The sequence below is a fragment of the Palaemon carinicauda genome, chromosome 3 (genome assembly GCF_036898095.1).
Source record: "Palaemon carinicauda isolate YSFRI2023 chromosome 3, ASM3689809v2, whole genome shotgun sequence".
In the NCBI taxonomy this organism is placed as follows: domain Eukaryota; kingdom Metazoa; phylum Arthropoda; class Malacostraca; order Decapoda; family Palaemonidae; genus Palaemon; species Palaemon carinicauda.
In genome coordinates, this window is record NC_090727.1 from 116,751 (window position 1) to 137,500 (window position 20,750).

Here is a 20,750-nt window from a genome sequence, read left to right on the forward strand (position 1 = left end):
AAATTTTTTCAGGTATATTTTCATGGATTATATGGGTCCATATTTTGTGCATATGAACAATCAAAAGGTTAAAGCCTGGTTATGTATAACTTGTAATTGGAGTAGGGCAATTAATTTAAAACTTTGCTATGACTTGTCAGTAAAGGAGTTCTTAAGTGTCTTCCAGTTGCATTGTTTTGAGTTTGGTTTGCCAGTTACGCATTCCTGACATGGGCACTAAACTAGTAGCTGAAGAAAACATCGTCATGGACTTTCTAAGGGATCCCGAGGTCAAGCAGTAGTCAAACCGATTCAGTTTGAGCATTTTTTCAAAGGCCAAAGCCAACTTGGATCGATGGTGGAGACTAGTGTTTTTTGGGCTTAGGCCATGTCGTTCTGATGGAAGTTCCTTCTTAGTAGCTTCCTAGGTTATATTTAACTACAGTGATATATCCCAGAGAATTTTACTAAAGGTATCCAGAATTCTAACTCCTGGCGTGAATATCCCTTGCTTTTGTCTTTAAGGATATCTCCTAAGATCAGAGGACGTATTCCTGACACGCCACATAGCTATCTACACCCCTAAGTGTTTACGCTTCGAGAGGGGAAAGTGGCAAGAATTGTAGGAGGGCCGTTATTAAGGCAACGCTCCTACTCGTACTGTTATTGAGCGCCAGCACGACGCTGTTTGGTGCCATCTTAAGTCATTCTTTCTCATGTAGCGTGTTATTCCTCGTGCCTCTCGCTATTTTGGATTGTACTTATCGCTATGATGCCCTCACCAGCCTCATCTGCCCCTGGAAAGTTGAGTATTATCTTTAATTAGTATAAATGTAAGCTCTTGCCAGTTTATCCTCGATTTAGTTCGTAATTAACGTAACGAGCTGTTGCCTAGCCGGATGGCGTCTTGGACGCGGCCGTTCTATTGCATGTGCATTTAGTTAGCCAGAATGACTTTCCCGGCATATTTCGCTTTAATAAATTTAGCTATTTACCAATTTAGCTAGGAATTCTTTATATCATGCCGATTGTTTTGTGGATTTGGCAATTTATTTACCAAGCCCCATGAGTGCTAGGCTTCTTAGCCTAGGCACCTACACACTTCATGCATGATATAACCTACCTGGTAAAGTTTTATTAAAGCTCGGGCAATATTTTATACATTTAAGATATTGCTGAATAAAATTTCCTCTTCCTTTTAAGTCAATACCTATCTCCCTGTGAGATTTAAGAGCAATTCCTCTTCCCTCTGACTAGTCTATGCTAAACCTAGTCAGCTTTGCCGTGAATTTTATTCAGGTAAATCTAGACTCGAGTGTTTCTGTTCCTTTCCCTCAACCGCAGAGGTTGGTTTTGAGTTTAGGACGGGACATCAGAGTATTTGTCTGTGATGGGTGGCCGTCTGGCTTGGAAAATTTAATTTTATGAATAGAACTTACCTGGCAGTTATATATATATAGCTGAGTCTCTGACTGCGGCAGAATTAAATCGAAAATCGCGGCAACCGCCTGGTGGTGGTTGTGTGGTTAGATGGTTAACAACCCTTACAGGGTGGTACTTGGAATCATTCCCATTTTCTGTTCCTCAGATTATCTCTGCCGGCCGGATCGACAACATTGTTGGTCTGCCTTTCAGAGTTTTTTCGGATCGCTTTCCCTTCATCGCCTTTTTGGACTTCATTTTTGGTGAAGTACACTGTAAGTTTTTTCCCGAAGCTCTAATTTACGTGTGAAATTTAGCCTTTTTATATTTTACAGAAATTTTTGGTCTTTTGTTAGGAAAATTAAATGGTACAAGTATTTATTACATGCAGCACCAGCCAAACTCGGTTGAGTCCCTTTTCAGGCTGGGAGAAACTTAGAGAGGAGAGGTCCCCTATTTTGTTTCATTTGTTTGAGGTGACTCGCTTAAACTGGTAAACTCATTAGATTGTAGCAACCGTTCGTATGAAGTATTTAAGAAATTATTACAGAAAGCGTTTGCAGATACTTGTCTCAACAATACAGGGTTATTAAGTAGTTATCGGAGTTGAAGCTAACGTATCAGTGATCCGTATGACTTTGTCAGTAATGTGAGAATAATTTGTAATCAATTTGAGGCTTTAAGCATAGATCTAAGCAATAGTTTTACAGTATTTCATATGGAATGGGTTTAATGACTTACAAGAATCAGCTAAAATTTTCAGCATTTTCGTTGTGCGATATTACAATATGTAAAAATTTCGGCTTTTTGTTATGCGATATTACTATATCCTGTAAAAATTTCGGCTTTTTTGTTGTGCGATATTACAAATATTTCGGCTTTTTTTTATGCGATATTACAGTATCCTGTAAATATTTCGGCATTTTCGTTGTGCGATATTAAAATATCCTGTAAAAAATTTCGGCTTTTTCGTTGTGCGATATTAAAATATCCTCTAAAATTTTCAGCATTTTTGTTGTGCTGAAAATTTTAGAGGATATTTTAATATCGCACAACGAAAAAGCCAAAATTTTTACAGGATATTGTAATATCGTACAACGAAAATGCTGAAAATTTTAGAGGATATTTTAATATCGCACAATAAAAAAGCAGAAATTTTTACAGGATATTGTAATATCGCACAACGAAAATGCTGAAAATTTTAGAGGATATTTTAATATCGCACAACGAAAAAGCCGAAATTTTTACAGGATATTGTAATATCGTACAACGAAAACTGCAAATTTTAGAGGATATTTTAATATCGCACAGCTTTATAATTACTGTATTCTTATTTTTAAAATTGTGTATCTTCAACTTACATGACATTTATAGAAGCTATGGGGCTACCATCTATTATTTCAATTGGACAATAAGCCTCTTATAATATGTAATACATATTTCTTTTAATTGGTTTGGTATTTAGTGATAGGAGTCTCCTGATATGAAAGTTTACCCATGATTTGAACTTAATTCAGTGGGTGGAAGATAGGGTTCCTATATGTGAAAGAGTTTATTCATTTTGTTCTCCAGTCCACTATTGATAGTGCTTTTAGTGCACCTTTGTAAACTTTGGAACTCTAGGGACTTTGCAGTCACCTAGTTGTCTCATACTATCCTGTTACCGCATCCCATCTTCATTCTCGTTTTTAACTCGATATTAACTTGTCAAAGTAAAGTTTCGGTTATGTTACATTTTTCTCAACTCCAGAGAAGTCAAATGCTTAAAATAGAGAACGAATTACGGGATATTGCTATGACAAGAATTTTTTGCTGTGGATATTTGTATTTGCATCTAGAGGTTGACATGCTGGTCAACATACTTAAAGGACCATAGATTTTAGCACTTTGAAGTGGATTTACTTGTAGAACTATGATGATAATGGTTTTTATGAAAAGTTTAGCATGGAAGTTTGTGGGTTGAATTGGAATTACACAAGTGGTATTCAATTCTTGGTTGGAAACCAGCTGTTTCTTAACAGTAAGAGGCCTCCCTAGTGTTAAGTGCTCAAGTCCCCGTTATTAACGTGTGAAAATTAGGTTGCTAGGTTCTGAAATTTTGGTTGAGGTGAAAAAATTCTTATCAACTAAGAACTTTTGAGGTTATATTGTTTTTAAACATCCTGTGTATCTTAAAGCTTGGCATTAATATAAAATATATTTTGCAGAATGAAAATTAAGTTGCACAATGGAGGATGCCGTGGACGTGGTTCAATCCCTTAGTGCAACGGTGGATACTTCTATATTAGATAATGTTAAAGAGTGAAAAGGCCTAAATTCTTGACAAAAAATGTTGAAGTAGCTAATGGTAAGAATAGTTTTTGATAATTAATCTGACTTAGTGCACTGATTAACTTTGAAGTGGAATAAGACCAAAGCTATTTACATATCTAATCTGAGATTTTAACTCATCTTTGGGTGGAAATTGTAGATTGTTCATGGTTATGAACAGTTTGTTAATGACTGTCCCCCATTGAATATGAAAAACCTCCTTTCTTTTCCACCAGCATGGATTGTTTTGACGTTTGTTCCTACACTTAATACAAACACTGAAGCTTTAATAATTATCACCACCAGGAAAGGTGAAACTGCAGTTACTTATAATAAGGTGATCACTGATCGCTGGGTAGCCGAGCAACCCTCACTTTGACTTTGGCTCAGCTGAGTTCAGGTGTCAAGTTTTTGGACTTTGTTTTAGACTATTAATTGCTTAATCTTTTTAGTGTTCCTTCTCTTCTGGTTCATCTTGGGTGCTTCAGACCCTGTTACTTTTGAATAACTGGAATATAACACCAAAAAAGTTCAGGAAGAGCGGCCGAAAGGGAGTTACGTACTGTACTCGTGAATGCTGACCGATCCCTTGCCACTTAATGGAAGAAACTGTGGTGGTACCGGAAACCAACACAGCTCGGGAGGTGTGTACAGGTGCTCAAGCTCCTGTAACCTGTGCTGTCACGTAACAAACGGATTACACTGTTGGAATGAAGGTCGCTGCCTTCGAAGGAGAATAAAGGGGTTGCCCAATACACATTCGTAAGGCAACTTTAAATCAAGTACCTTTACCTTGTGGCAATATTGTACTACTACAGTGAGAGAGGAGGGCTTGTGTTGCCTAAGTAAAGACAAATGGTTGACTAATTTCTTTTATCTGGTCCTGTACTTTGCCTCCATAAAATGCAGATGCAGGCCCTCTCCTGGCCCCTCTTACTTTGAACATAATTGTAATTGTCTTTACAATACATATTGATCCATCTGTTTATTAGGCCAAGTGTTGAGTGAGGCTGAGGTCAGCAATAAGTTATTGTCTCTAAGATAATAAGTTGCTATTTTAATGAAAATGTTGTGGCCAATACCAGAGATAATTCTTTTTTTTTATATTGTAGTTACTGTTGCAGTTACAGCATTATTCAGCATTTTCCTAAGTTTTTTTTTTTTTTCATGATTTTCCCAAAAGGTTTACATGCTCCGAGAACCAGTGATGGAAAAATTTTAATGAGCAATTATTTAAAACTTATAAGTGAAGTTTCTTCATAATTGAGAAACTCATTAAAAGTTAAGTGTGCAGGTAAATTATAGTACAGAAGCTGTGACTTATCCAATGGTAAATTATGCAAGTTACTTGCAATTAATTTCAGGATAAAATACCAGTACATACATACATATACCAAGGCACTTCCCCCAAAATTGGGGCTAGTACCTTGGTATATGTATGTATGTACTGGTATTTTATCCTGAAATTAATTGCAAGTACTCCTTGCATATTTTTTACAAAATTTTACTCGCCTGAAGTATTTTTGTTCATTTCAGAAAATTTAAGGGTTTTTAATGTGATTAATCCAGCAGACTTGCAGTGACTTTATTCCTGAAATTACTCTTCTAAAAGGTTTCATTTTATGCTAAAAACGGATTTTGAGCAAAGCGAAGAATCTATTTTTGTGAGTTAGCCATGTCGTCCTGATGGAAATTCCTTTAAACTAGCTTCCTAGGTTATATTTGATTACAGTGATATATCCCAGAGAATTTTACTTAAGGTATCCAGAATTCTTACTCCTAGCACGAATATCCCTGGCATTCACCTTTAGAGATATCGCATAATATCAGAGGACGTATTCTTAACACGCCACATAGCTATCTACACCCCTATTAGCGTTTTCATTGTAGATTTGTTGAATTTGCAAGACTGTTAGTATGAGATTAATAATTTAGATTAGCTTGCAATGAATACTGTAGTTCTTTTAAAATTATGGAAAAAATAGTGTATCAACATAAAAGACAATATTTAGAGCTATGGGACTACCATCTTTTATTTGTTAGACACAAGGCCTTTTATATGAATTGTATATTCCTTGAATGTTTTTGATTTGGAATTTTATGTTTAGGGGTCTCCTAATAAGAAAAGTAAGCTATGATATGCACACTATTTCAGTGGAAGAGAAAATTGTGGGTTCCTGTATGTGAAATATGTTGGTAATTCCATCAGTGCACTTACATTGAATGTAGATAGTACATCAGAGAGACTGCAGTCTTTTCCGTCACCTTGTTGCACTTTGTCTAATCCCTGGATAGGTGTGGTGGGTCGTATATGACCCGAGGTTAGGAAAAAAATTTTTTTGCAATAGTTTTTCATCCGTATTGGTTGAGTGATATTGGCCTGCGAGACCTCAGTTGGGTGAGGACGCATTTCATCCCAGCTCTTGATCCATCAATACTTAATTAAGGCAAGTTGTGTAATATGAAATTTTTATATAATTATCGAATGTGCAGTAATGTTTAGGCATGTATAAAAAGAATTGTTTAAAGTGTATGTGAGTGTCTTTTACACCTTATGTTTTTATAAAATAGCTTTTTTTCTCCTTTTTTTGTAAGTTTGTACTTTTATGATAACTTAATTATGATCACATTATCCTATAAACTTCATTCAGCTACCATAATATTTTTCTGCAAATTCTCGAACAATTATATAAGTAAATGACTCGCTGATATGTACGTATCTTTCTCCATTTCAGGTAGCAGATTTGACCTTCCAAGGTGGTGCGGGTGGCAGCCATTTTGTGAGCATATCCGCCACAAGCTGGCATAGCTCTATTCTTTTTTTTCTTAATACAACTTTTGATATTTTCATGCATGAATACCCTGCTCAGCAATGAATATAAGGATTTGCCTTGAAAAATTTCATGATGTAACTCGGCAAAAGAAAAAAAAAAATTGCCCCTTTATAGAACATTAAGGGCAGATTATTTCACATATTTTTGTTGCAAGATAATAATACAATATCTTGTAAAAAAAAATTTCGGCCAAAAACTGTCATTTACCTATGCCAAAAGTGTTGAAAAGAGGATAGATTTCCTTTAGCCAAGAAACGTACTTTTTTTTTCTCATTTCAGGAAACTTTCCCTTTTGGTTCCTTCCCCCCCACCTTTTGGATCTCGGCAAATGGTGCTCAATTATCATAGATTAAGTGCTCAGAATAGTTTATTTCTGTATTTAGATTTTAGGTGAATTGTTTTTGTAAAGTAAACTTTTTTATACTTATTTTTAATTTATGAATATTTATTTTGGATTTAGCTTTCATTTACTTTTTTTAATAGAATATTCTTTGAATTTTTTTAATAGTAAAAGGTTGTGAACTATTGTAAATGAATTTACTGTCGGTCAGAATGAAGTGCGCTTCATTTTTTTTTCCATATTCCGAGTACGTCTTTTTCAGGAAAGAGAAATAATGGGTTGGCCAATACATAATGCTAAGGCAAGAACAACTTGAAATGAACAAGTACCTATACTTTGTGGCAATGCTAAACTATGTCATAGTTGTGAGAGATAAAGGCCTGTGGTGCTAAACAGCTACCCCACTTTGAATAAGTAAAGGCAATGGTTTACAGATCTTTTTCTTATCTGGTCCTGTACTTCGCCTCTACAAAATGTAGATGCAGGCCCTCCCTTGCTCCCTCTTACTTAAAAACATAATTGTAATTGTCTGTTTCAATACACAATGTTGAAATGAAAAAGGAATGGGGCTCTCTTAACACCAAGATTATACACCATTGGTAATGAATTTCATCATAACCATGATGAATAACATTATTTCTTAACCCTTTTACCCCCAAAGGACGTACTGGTACGTTTCACAAAAGCCATCCCTTTACCCCCATGGACGTACCGGTACGTCCTTGCAAAAAAATGCTATAAAAATTATTTTTTTCATATTTATAATTTTTTGAGAAAATTCAGACATTTTCCAAGAGAATGAGACCAACCTGACCTCTCTATGACAAAAATTAAGGCTGTTAGAGCAATTTAAAAGAAATATACACCAAAATGTGCTGGGAAAAAAGTAACCCCTTGGGGGTTAAGGGTTGGAAATTTCCAAAAAAGCCTTGGGGGTAAAAGGGTTAATTGTGAACTCTAATTCCCTCAGTGGTTTTTACAATTTTAAGCTTTAAATTTTTGTATCCATCAATAGTATTTGCAGCTATTATTATTTTAACATTAAAAGCAGTGCAGCCTCTCATAATCACTCGGTATCATTTGAAACTATTATTTGCAGTCATCAGTGTTTTATGACTATTTCCATAATGGTTCAAATTTTTCTATATCAATTTTGTTCACTCCTCGTTTGTTGCATGATCATAATGAACTTTACAACTTTTATCAGCAGGCTAATGTTTGTTGCCATATAATACTAAGTGTTGAGGGAGGCAGAGTTCAGTGATAAGGTTATTAAGCATCTGAAAATTAAGTTTCTATTTTAGTGAAAGTGTGGTAAACTTCAGAAACTAATTTTTTTTTTTTTTTTTTTTTTTTTTTGGTTACAGCATTATTCATTTTCCCCAAAGGTTTTATTTTTCATAATTTTTCCAAAGGGAACATAGTAAGGATACTTTGTGTGGTACCAGATCCCAAAATGGATATTCATATACCAGTAAACAGTTTGGGTGCCTACATTAGCATTAAGGATATAGAAATTGAACATTTTCAGATTACTTCAAGAGTTTCTAGCTTTCTTAGATTAATTTTGATTTATCGCAATGTTTTATTGTCAATAACCTGAAAATTAAGGTGATGGATAGGGATCCTAACAAAATTAACCATTTAAAGGCTTTTCAGTGATCATAATTTTTTTGCAGAGGCTAGTCGACTGTTGCTGTCCAGGGACCAGGGATGTTGAAGGACGTGCCAAGAATAGTTGGTCAACTTTATATTGACAGAGAAGGACTGTTAAGAGTACAAAGGAAGCTGTCCAGATTAAAAGATGAAGGAGGTATAGGTTTCCTATTTTGTTGTCTAAGGATAGTACTTTAACCAAATTGATTATCAGTTTATCATGAACGCTTTGCTCATGCAGGTGTGTATTGTCTTGTCGGAGATGCGTAAAATGGTTTGGGTGTCAAAAAGTCTCTCTACAGTTAAAAAGTGTTGGAGGGTTGTGTTGTGTCGACGTTTTAATGAAAGAGTAATCAAGCTTAACCAGAACTTGGAGATTTCAGAATTAATGCATCAGAAATTTTTTCAGATATATTTTCATGGATTATATGGGTCCATATTTTGTGCATATGAACAATCAAAAGGTTAAAGCCTGGTTATGTATAACTTGTAATTGGAGTAGGGCAATTAATTTAAAACTTTGCTATGACTTGTCAGTAAAGGAGTTCTTAAGAGTCTTCCAGTTGCATTGTTTTGAGTTTGGTTTGCCAGTTATGCATTGCTGACATGGGCACTCAACTAGTAGCTGAGGAAAACATCGTCATGGACTTTCTAAGGGATCCCGAGGTCAAGCTGTATTTAGAGGAAAAGAGTCAAACCGATTCAGTTTGAGCATTTTTTCAAAGGCCAAAGCCAACTTGGATCGATGGTGGAGACTAGTGTTTTTTGGGCTTAGGCCATGTCGTTCTGATGGAAGTTCCTTCTTAGTAGCTTCCTAGGTTATATTTAACTACAGTGATATATCCCAGAGAATTTTACTAAAGGTATCCAGAATTCTAACTCCTGGCGTGAATATCCCTTGCTTTTGTCTTTAAGGATATCTCATAAGATCAGAGGACGTATTCCTGACACGTCACATAGCTATCTACACCCCTAAGTATTTACGCTTCGAGAGGGGAAAGTGGCAAGAATTGTAGGAGGGCCGTTATTAAGGCAACGCTCCTACTCGTACTGTTATTGAGCGCCAGCACGACGCTGTTTGGTGCCATCTTAAGTCATTCTTTCTCATGTAGCGTGTTATTCCTCGTGCCTCTCGCTATTTTGGATTGTACTTATCGCTATGATGCCCTCACCAGCCTCATCTGCCTCTGGAAAGTTGAGTATTATCTTTAATTAGTATAAATGTAAGCTCTTGCCAGTTTATCCTCGATTTAGTTCGTAATTAACGTAACGAGCTGTTGCCTAGCCGGATGGCGTCTTGGACGCGGTCTTTCTATTGCATGTGCATTTAGTTAGCCAGAACGACCTTCCCAGCATATTTCGCTTTTATAAATTTAGCTATTTAGCAATTTAGCTAGGAATTCTTTATACCATGCCGATTGTTTCGTGGATTTGGAAATTTATTTACCAAGCCCCATGAGTGCTAGGCTTCTTAGCCTAGGCACCTACACACTTCATGCATGATATAACCTTCCTGGTAAAGTTTTATTAAAGCTCGGGCAATATTTTATACATTTAAGATATTGCTGAATAAAATTTCCTCATCCAAGATAGTATACAAGAGTTTCGGTGAGATTCTCACCGCTCTTAGGCTTGTATCATCTTTTAAGTGGAGACTGACACCTCCTATGCCTTCTAAGTCGATACCTATCTCCCTGTGAGATTTAAGAGCAATTCCTCTTCCCTCTGACTAATCTAAGCTAACCCTAGTCAGCTTTGCCATGAATTTTATTCAGGTAAATCTAGATTAGGGTGTTTCTGTTCCTTTCCCTCAATCGCAGAGGTTGGTTTTGAGTTTAGGACGGGACATCAGAGTATTTTTCTGTGATCGGTGGCCATCTGGCTTGGAGAATTTAATTCCTAAGTCAGGTTAGGCTACCAATGCAGGAGGCTAAACCTCACTAGGCCCCACCTGAAGGCATTATATGATAATGCCTCCTCCCTGTGGCCTAGCAGACAGTCCTGTGCCGGTAATGCCTCCTCCCTGTGGCCTAGCAGACAGTCCTGTGCCGGTAATGCCTCCTCCCTGTGGCCTAGCAGACAGTCCTGTGCCGGTAATGCCTCCTCCAAGTGGCCTAGCAGACAGTCTTGTGCCGGTAATGCCTCCTCCCTGTGGCCTAGCAGACGGTCCTGTGCCGGTAATGCCTCCTCCCTGTGGCCTAGCAGACATTCCTGTGCCGGTAATGCCTCCTCCCTGCGGCCTAGCAGACAGTCCTGTGCCGGCAGATCCTTAAGCCGAAGAATTGAATTCTTCCCTTAATAACTCCGACACTAGATTCTGTTCCTATCCACTGAGACAGCGGCCTGGGTGCCGCCATCTCATCCCATCAGACTACCCCAGTCTAGGGAATTGAATTCCCTGGCTCCTAAGGTTGTCTTTACTCTGGATCAGAATCTTTTAGGTTAGGTATTACCTACCAGGTACTACATCACCTACAGGACCCTTACCCCTCCCCTGCTGTCCTTTGGTGTTGGCCTAGCCTTCACACATCTTGGCAATCATTCTACAATCTACCCTGCGGGTAGATAGTGGGATTGGCTCGGGTTCGGGTTCTCTGTCAGTCGTCAACTGAGTCGGCTGTGGCAGAGATTCCCCTGACCTATCGAGTGTTCTTCAGTCCTCCCTTGGACTGCCTTCCATTGTCCTACCAGCTGCTACTGACAGAGCTATGGTTGGATGGAAACCCGAATATAACTCCCCCTTCCATACGAACCCTCATTCTGGATGGCGGTCTGCTAGGCTGAGCCTTTGCTTCCCCCTCCCATCCATGCTTTCTCTCTTGCCATCTACCCTGGGTCAACTGCCGGTGTCCTAGACCCGCTGGCAGCCGACACGGACTGCGGTCCGCCGTCAGGTTGCTTTGCCGCCGCTTGCTATGGATTACCGTTGACCGGTGACCCAACGACAGCCAGCACACACCGGCCGGCTGCTGGCAACTGCTGACAGCCGGTCGACCAATGTCTGAAGACATATTCTTTCGCCGGCCGCCGGCGGGTTTGCCATCATGGGCGAACCCCCGGTGGCCGGCAGCAGGGCGGCTGCTGGTGGCCTGCCGCCCATTACCTACTGAAGGCAGTGTACCTTCAAAAAGCCCAGGGTAATGCCGGCGTATGCCAGCAGGCACTACAGTATTGGCCGTGGAGTGGTCAGTAGTCACTGCGATATTGATTATCCCGCACTAGAAATACCACTGTGCGGTCTGTGCTGTAGCCCATACATATTTCCAACCTTCAAGGTGCTTCATGGGCAGCCTATTGTGAGACCACCAGACCAAGAGAGCGATTCTCTATTTTTTAGAAAGCTATCAATGATCACTATTCAATCCCCAATATTGAACTTTCAAGGACAATGTTAAGTTACACTTTATATCCAAAGGATAAGTTGTCTTCTAATAATTCTACTTTAGAATATAGTTCAATATTGATGGAGGTCATAGCAATTGGCTGGACAGGAAACACACGTGGGTGTCTTTCCTCTTTCCCTTCTAGCTTACCTATCCTAAGCTAGAATATACATAGCATTGTATGATGAAATTATGAGATTTCACCGAATACTCATCTGCCTTTCCTTTCTTTACAGGAGCAGCATCCCGAGTGCGGGAATCATTTCTGCAAGGTCTGCAGCAAGAGCTTCTGTGGCCACTAAATGTGCAGAACCCACGCGCGCTGCGCGTCAACGAAGAGCGCTCTGAAGTATTGGGACCCCCAGGTATGTGATGTTTGTTCCAATCTGGTTACTGAGGCTTTTGATGATCAAAACTCTACTGAGTCAAGGGATGCAGCAAGAGAGATGCTGCAGTAATGGGTCAGAGGTTTTCAGAAGAGCACCACTGGCCATTACCATCCTAATGAAAGGATGAGGGCTTGTTTTTTCCCTAGAGCATCTTCGGATGCAGTTATCCCTCAAACTCAGACTGAGATCCCCCTCATCCAGATTCCGATAGAATCTGATGTTTCAGATGCTTTGAAAGACATCCAGCTGGAAGACAACATGTCGGTGGTTTCCGAGGATACGGAATGCAGTCTTCTAGCTGAAGAGCAGGATCAGGAGAATGTCGTACCTCCTGAATACGACGAAGAGAAAGCCGAAACTATTTCGGTTTCATTGGCTACGGTGGCTGAGCCTGTCCCGTCGACTACTAATGCCCACCAGTTAGACACTATTATCCATATGCTAACTTCTCTCCTATCCATGTTCCAGGACATGAGGAAGCAGTCATCCAAGAAGGAAACTTCGCTTCGTACAGAGATGCACCAACTCGTGTCTTCCCGTTTAGCCCCCAAGAAGCTAAACGTTAAGGAACTTCCCCTTTTTCAGACGTCAATCCTTGGAGATATGCTGAACACATGACTGTGTCAGGAGGGAAGATCTTCCTCTCTGACAAACTGGGCACGGTCCCAGTTGAGGATGTCAAGTTTTGGCCCAGCAAAGGGGCCTACCCGGATTGTTACGTCCGCCTAAGGACAGAACCCCCCTCAAAAGAGGAAACGAAGCCAAAAGAGGTCATCATACTGGACCTCCCCAAGGCCCAATCCTTGTTCACTGAGACCTTGAAGGAGAGGGCCTTCACTAGTTCCAAGATACCGGCTCTCGGTAAGAAGCACCCATCCTTCATCACTACTTCTTCCTTTGCCTTCCCCTTTATGGAGAAAGGGTTCAAGGCAACCCTAAAGGCAGTCGAGGCTGGGAAACCTTGCCCTACACATGAAGAGTGTAGACACTTTTCTCTCACCCTACCATCTGATGATGCGGACTGGAAAGACGTTTACAGCACCTTCTCAGTCAGGAATCTGGAGGCTGACATTGCCGGACGTCAGTTCGGAGAAGACTTCCCGAAGTTGTCGGACTTCCACCTGCGCTGGGAGCAGGAAACGAACGAGAGACTAGCCGCCTCTATTTCCTTTCAGACTGGATTAGAGACGATGACATGTGTACCGGACACCCCAGATATGTACATGGTCTTTGCCAAAGCTTATTTGGTAACGGTCAAAGGACCTATACAACTTCATTAAAGCCAGACGGGCTTGCAGAGAGTTCGTGTTCGCCTCGGCTGCGGTGAGACATGAACCAAGGAAGCTGATGGCTTCCAACATCTGGGGAAAAGTCCTCTTCCCAAACGAAGTGATCAAAGAGGTGGTTGACAAAGCTGCTACAAAGAATAGAAATCTCCTCCACAAGTGGGCTTGTCATCCAAGAGGAAGTCTTCCACTGAGGAGGGTCCCCAACCCAAACGGAAAGACTAAACGACCTAGAGTGCCCTCTCGCCCTCCACTATAACAACAGCTGCTTCCCGTGGCCACAGTGCCCCAGACGGTGGCACAACCACCTACCACATTCCAGCTGGTGCCCCAACAGGTGGCGACTCAGTCGCCCGTCTTTACCCCAGCCTTTGAAAGGCAATCAACAACCTTTCGGCCGAAGTCTCGAGGTTCCTTTTGAGGTTCCTCTAGATGCCCCTCCAGAGGCAGGGTCAACAAAGGTGGACATGGCCAAGGAGGCAAGTCCTCCAACCAGCACTTCAAGTGAGATGCCTCCGGGAGGAGGGAGACTTCTCTTCCGGGATTGCTGGACGCGATCCCTGGGCCCACAGCCTAGTCAAGAACGGATTGGGGTGGAGTTGGAACGTAACTCCACCAATTTTCCTTCGGTTCTTCCAACACTCTACCCCCAATCTGGAAAAATATGTTCGACCTCTTAGACTAGAGTTGTAAGGAGGGCAAAGTCTATCAAATTCAAAGGAAGGCTGTTTTGTGTTCCGAAGAAGGATTTGGAAAAGCTGTGTCATTTTGGACTTATCACCACTCAACAAGTACATAGTGAATCACAAGCTCAGAATGCTGACTCTTCAACACATAAGGACCCTACTGCCCAAACAGGCATAGTGTCTCCATAGACATGGCGGACGCATACTGGCATATTCCGATCAAAAAACGGTACGTCTTCAGAGCCATGCCCTTCGGACTAAACATAGCCCCAAGGATATCCACAAAGCTTGCAAACGCAGTCATTCGTCAACTACGCCTAAAGGGAGTTCAGGTGATTGCCTACCTGGACGACTGACTGGTATGGGCAGCATCCAAAGAAGAATGCACGCAAGCCTCCAAGGAAGTGAGCCAGTTCCTGGAACATCTAGGATTCAAGATCAACTTGGAAAAGTCTCTACTATCTCCAGCTCAGAGGTTCCAATGGCTGGGTGTCCACTAGAACTTAGTCACACTGCCTCTCCATTCCATCAAATAAGAGGAGAGAGATAGCGGGATCTGTCAAGAGACTCCTTCAATCTGACAGGATAACAAGAAGGCAACAGGAGTGTGTGTTGGGGTCTCTCCAGTTTGCCTCAGTGACAGACCCAGTGTTGAGAACACAAAAGATGCATCAGGAGTCTAGAGAAAATACGCATCAAATGCTCGAAGAGATCTGAAAAGACCGATACCAACTCTTCTGCGATCACTCCTCAAGCCATGGTCAGAGGCCAAGTACCTGAAGAAGGTGGTACCCCTACAATCTCCTCCACCTTCAGTCACCGTTCACACGGATGCTTCAAAGGAAGGGTGGGGAGGCCACTCTAACCATCGGAAAGTCCAAGGAACCTGGTCCTCCCTCTTCAAGACCTTCCACATCAACATTCTGGAAGCCATGGCAGTTTTTCTCACTGAAAAAACAAGCTTCGCTGCTCAATCCACATCAGACTGGTACTAGACAGCGAGGTTGTAATGAGATGCCTGAATCGACAAGGCTCGATCGCCTCAAATCAACCAAGTGATATTGGTCATCTTCCGCTTGGCGGAGAAGAAGAGATGGCACTTCTCAGCAGTTCCCCTTCAATGGTTCCGCAATGTGACAGCGGACGCTCAATCCAGGATCAACCCGATAGTCAGAATGGTCCCTAGACGCAAGATCATTCTCCTTCATCTTATGCAAAGTTCCAGGACTGCAGATAGACCTCTTCGCGATGTCCATAGACTGGAATAGATGGTCCAGGATTCATCTGTCCCCTCTAACCAACCTCCTGCTGAAGGTCCTCAACAAACCGAGATCCTATCAAGAAACAGCAGCAATAGTGGCTCACAAGTGGCCCAACAGCATCTGGTTTACCCCTGATAACGGAACTATGACTGAAACTGATTCCATTGCCCATATCATGGTCCTTGGACAAAGTCTTACACTACGCTTTGAACTTGAACAACAAAGATTGTACCCTGAAGGATCTAACAGATATTCTTGTTCACTATAGCCTCAGGGGCTAGTTAGTGAAATAGTGGCACTATCCAGAAACTAGGGCCATATTCAGTTCACAGAAGAGGGAGAACTATATCTTTCCCGATCCTTTCTCGCCAAAAACGAGCTGCTCACCAAAAGGTGGGGTCCTTGGAGAATCTGCCCTCTAGAGGAAGATGTCTGTGTCCAGTAGCTTGAGGTCTATCTTGGAGGAACTTCAGACTTCGAGGAGGGACAGCTCTTCCTAGGCAAAACCTCAGGATCGAACTTATCCCTAAACCAACTGAGGGCGAAACTCTCCTACTTTATTCGCAGAGTTGATCTTGACAGTACACCCACAGCTCACGATCCTAGAAAAGTTTCTTCCTCGCTGAACTACTTTCAGCATATGGACTTTGCTAGACTCCACTCGTATACTGAGTGGAAATCTTCGAGTCTTCTATAAACATTACTCGAAGCAAGTGCATGAAATAAAACTTGGTGGGGGCAGGTAGTGTTATAAAACCTGTCGTCTAGTGCTGCGATGAACAGTGAATAGTTTGTGACTTAACAGTAGACTGGGTGAACAGGTATTAGCATCCTTGAGTGTAATACCCGTCAATAGAGATCACTATAGTGAATCTCGGACTGTTCTATATAGGTGTAGAATCTAACCAATAACACCAGTGCCGTGTGAACATTGGTACAGTGTTGAAACATATCCAACATCTGAGTGAAATCAATCGAGTAATTTCCCAATATTGAGTGGTACCTGTGACTAACTCATATATGTATTTCTTCCCTTACAGGTTACAAATATATATATACCCAAAGATGTTGAATTGTCAAAGGATTCTATCTAAGATACATTCGTTGTATTTTTAAATTTGTGTATACAAGTAAATACATAAAATGTATCTGCGTCTTATTCGCCCAGCAGGAAATCTAATAAATGATCCAGAGCCTTTTTTTTCACTAAAAATAGATATACTTGTCAGTATACCTCTGTAAGAACAACCTGGTAATCGCTAAAAAGTTCCACCTTGTTCCTACCAAGTACAACTTTGACGCCTTATAGTCGGTATCGACAATTTCCTTGCCCCCTAAGTTAGTTCCAAACAGTGGATATGACAAATAACGGTAATGTCATATATATTAGGTCTGGGAGACCATATAAGGAACTTAGTCAAAGTAAAGGCACTTGTACAAACCCACAGATATAGTACTTTCAAGTAATTCTCGGGTAAACTTCCATCAGGACGACATGGCTGAGCCCAAAAAACTGATTTTGAGCAAAGAAAAGCCTATTTTTAGGTGATATGGTTATGTCGTCCTGATGTACCCACCCTCCTCTTTTATACAATTTTTACTCAATAAAACATTATGCCAGGCCATCATCTAGTACAAGAGGTGCAGGACTGGTTAGTACTTCTGCAGTCTAGGAAGAGTATCAGTGTTCACTTCTGTTGGGTCCCTGCCCATGTTGGGGTGGAGGGGAATGAACAAGTAGATAAGGCAGCAAAGGAAGCTTCAGGGCTAAGTAATCCATCCCCCTTGAGTATTCCTTACAAAGATCTTTAAAGTGAGATTCATCTTTACCGTAAAAATAAGTGGCAGGCTCCATGGTCTGAACTGACCACCAATACAAAATTGAAACAAATCCACCTATTGGTGGATAAATGGTCATCTTGTAATTCTACAAGGAGGGGGGATACCATTATTTTAACTAGGCTGCGTATTGGCCATACACATGCAACACACAATTATTTAATGAAGAGTGAGGAAGGGAGACAGGCCCCTCTTTGTAATACCTGTCAAGTGACAATGGATGTTAAACTTATTTTAGTCGATTGTCCTGCTTTTAATCTTCAGAGGAGGACACATTTACTCCAGGACAAACCTTTTAGAGATATACAGGGGGAAAACTGTAATACCCTGAACTTGAGAAAATTTATACAAAGTATTGGGTTATATTACGAGCTATAATTGATTTTATTAATTTATTTATTTTACCCTTTTAATCCCTATTTTTTTCACATCTAGATTTTATTGTATGAAAGTGTTGCAATTTGTATTAAAGGTTAAAATGATACTAAATGGTGTGAGTATACAGATATGATTGAATGATTTTCGTTATATAGCGCTGAATGGCCTTTGATGCCCTAGTGCTTGGCTTAATGCCTAAATCCCATATTCAGTTAAATTCAATTCTAAAAGGAGTATACAACTATGTAACAAAGTTCCCACCCGAAACTACTCTATCTGCAGCTATCCATGCTTGATTGCAACAAGGAATAGTACGCCGCAGTAGTACTGGGAGGGGTTCCACCGGGTAACCTTGATAACGGCTCCCCTTCAAATTTACCACTCTTCACCCTCAAAGCGGAAACTCTATTCGGGGCGAAGATTGCTATGTGTCGTATCAAGAAATACGTCCCCTGATGTTATGCGATATCCTTAAAAGTTAAATTAAGAGTACTCGTGCCAGGTTAATTCTTTGGGAGTATCACTGCAACCAAATATCCCTTAGAAAGCTACCTAAAGGAACCTACCATCAGGATGACATGGCCATATCACCCATAGATTGATTCATCGCTTTGCTCAAAATCCGTTTTCTGGGCTCGACCTGTATCGCTCCGTATAGCATCATTTCTAAGGTATAATTACTGCTAAATATACAAGAGAAAAGTTGCATGGAATGCCAGGAATAAACCCAGCTCGCTTGCTCTAATATTGTCGGTATAGTAACTGGGGCGTGTTAGAACCACGACCAGAGGTCCCTCACCAGTTAGTCCTCTCCTTCCTCAATATCCCCCGATACTACGAGGTGCCGTTCTACATCAGACTACTGGCCTCTATTACGACTACCCTTCCCCTACCACTTCCCACGCTTCTTCCCCCATTCCTTTCTAGCACCAGTGAGATTCAGAAGTGTTGTTTTCATAGCTTTGTGTTTCAGTGTTTTTGAAAATGTCAGATGTTTTGGAGATCCCTGCTCCCAAGTTGAGTATTATAATTGTCTGTTTTGATAATTCTAGGTAGCGACACGCGTTAAATTAATAATCTTGTTGATTTTAGTCTTGGCCGCTTTGTATGATGCCATCCCTTATGGGTAAATTGGCGGCCATTTTGGTGTCGCTACCTCATGATCTGTTATATGCGACTTTCAATTAGTTCCTCATACTAATTGTGGTCTCATTTAGTTGTTTCTAGACATCTTATACAGTGTTTTGGTATGGTTATAGACATTTATTTAGGCTATTTGGATGTTCAGTTAGCCTACCCGACAGAGCAGTATGCGGCTTCGGACGGTAGCCTACCCCGTGAGCTTTCCCTTCGATGTATCTATTTTATCTTGGTTAAAATGTTCGTTTTGAGTATTTTACGGGGAATTGGAACACTTTTTTTTTTTTTTTTTTTTTTTTTGGGACTACCTGACCAGGTCGGTATTTTACCCGATTTTGGAGGGCTAGTTATTGATTAGAGTAGTATAGTTTCCTGTCCAGGTCGGCAACTACCCGATTTTGGAGGGTTAGGCTATACTGTACTTTCCTTTTACACCCTGTTCCTCTCCCCTATTTTACTCGGTTATGTCGTTATAGACTAATTGTATATCACGTCTGCCACATTACACTATTATTATTTTTGTTGTTATCTGCGTGCTTTCGCAGCAAGCCATATGCCTACCGCCTCATCGTGTCTTTCCATAGTGTTTCGAAGGGTAGTCCCACCCCCCTGACCACAGTGGTCACTTGATTTCGAGCCAGTCACTCCCCTTGGGTGCCCTCTCCCCCTATAGGTCTTCCACCACTCCCTACATTGGGTGGTAGGCTTGGGTCACATGCATTTTAGAAAACGGGAAGTCGCCCAAAGTGGAGGCTGGCTCATACGCTCCTTGCGTTGACGCGGGTAGCGCGCTCTCCTGGTCTCGTCATGGTTGGCCACCAGGCGCGCAGGACTGAGTTTGCTCGCCTCGTACCTCCCCCCCCCATTTCCCTGGTACTCCATCTTTGTTATCCTTCCGTTCCGGGAGGGCTGGGATAATTTGAGAATCGTATCTATAAAATAGTAGCTATGATTCTTTGAGATTCAGATATTCTACTGCTCTGATCCATTAATTTATTCAATACTTGTTTATGAATTGTTATGGATGGTTGGTCAGGGAGAGGGGCTTAGACGGAGTTTATTGATTACATGTACTGGTAAATATGATTACAATAGCATTTGATTTTTCGCGCCGAATTTACGCATGTAATCCGGCGCTATATTGGTATCTCTATACTCCTTTTCTGTCTTGTCATTAAAGTTTTAGTTCATTTTGGTACGTTTATATTTTAACGTAATGAATTATGCATCCCCGGGCCTACGGATTCTCGATGGTTGTTCCTAGTCCGCTCGTCCCTTGCCTTGCTTACTTCCCATTCCAGTGGGTGTTCCGAATGCTGAGAAAGTTTATAAATTTCTTTCTCCGGGTCTGGCAGTCAGGTTCACTGTTAATCCAACCATTGTTCCCGAGCGCTCAGAATGTTTATGATTACATTTTATCGACTAACATTACATGACGGGAGGATGGGATATATATAGAGTACTATTGCATGTTATTTTTATTTAGTTCTTAAGCACGCAGGCTTTTCCGCCGAACCTACGCAGCGGATTTCAATTTTCAAGTATTTCGCCGGGTTTCCCGGCGCAAGTTAATCTATACTCATACAAAATTCTTGCAGGTGGTACGCTGTCAGGAGACAGCATGCACTGCTGTGTTTCAGCAACCTTGCGGGCATGAGGTTTGCTGTTCCCATGCCGGGTGTGCGGTCCAGGTGGCTGATCTTTTGGTCTGGCATCCGGATGGATGCGAGATTTGTAACACACTGGGCTCTGACCTTACGAGTGACTCGGTATGTACTATATTCTTTCCCCTATTGCTACTTATTGTCTATTTGGGAATAATTTTGGTACATGTTACAAATTTGGT

The 20,750-nt window shown here is 41.0% G+C and overlaps 1 long non-coding RNA gene across 7 annotated transcripts in view; it reads left to right on the forward strand.

The window, feature by feature from the left end:
* Nucleotides 1–20,750, forward strand: part of LOC137638193 (uncharacterized) — a 101,075-nt gene that overhangs the window by 25,103 nt on the left and 55,222 nt on the right. For 6 of the 7 annotated variants that reach the window (XR_011043867.1, XR_011043864.1, XR_011043861.1 and 3 more), the window contains 2 exons: nucleotides 3,609–3,748; nucleotides 8,565–8,698. This is a non-coding gene — a long non-coding RNA (uncharacterized lncRNA). The remainder of the gene's footprint in view (nucleotides 1–3,608; nucleotides 3,749–8,564; nucleotides 8,699–20,750) is intronic. The other variant, XR_011043866.1, reaches the window with a different exon arrangement.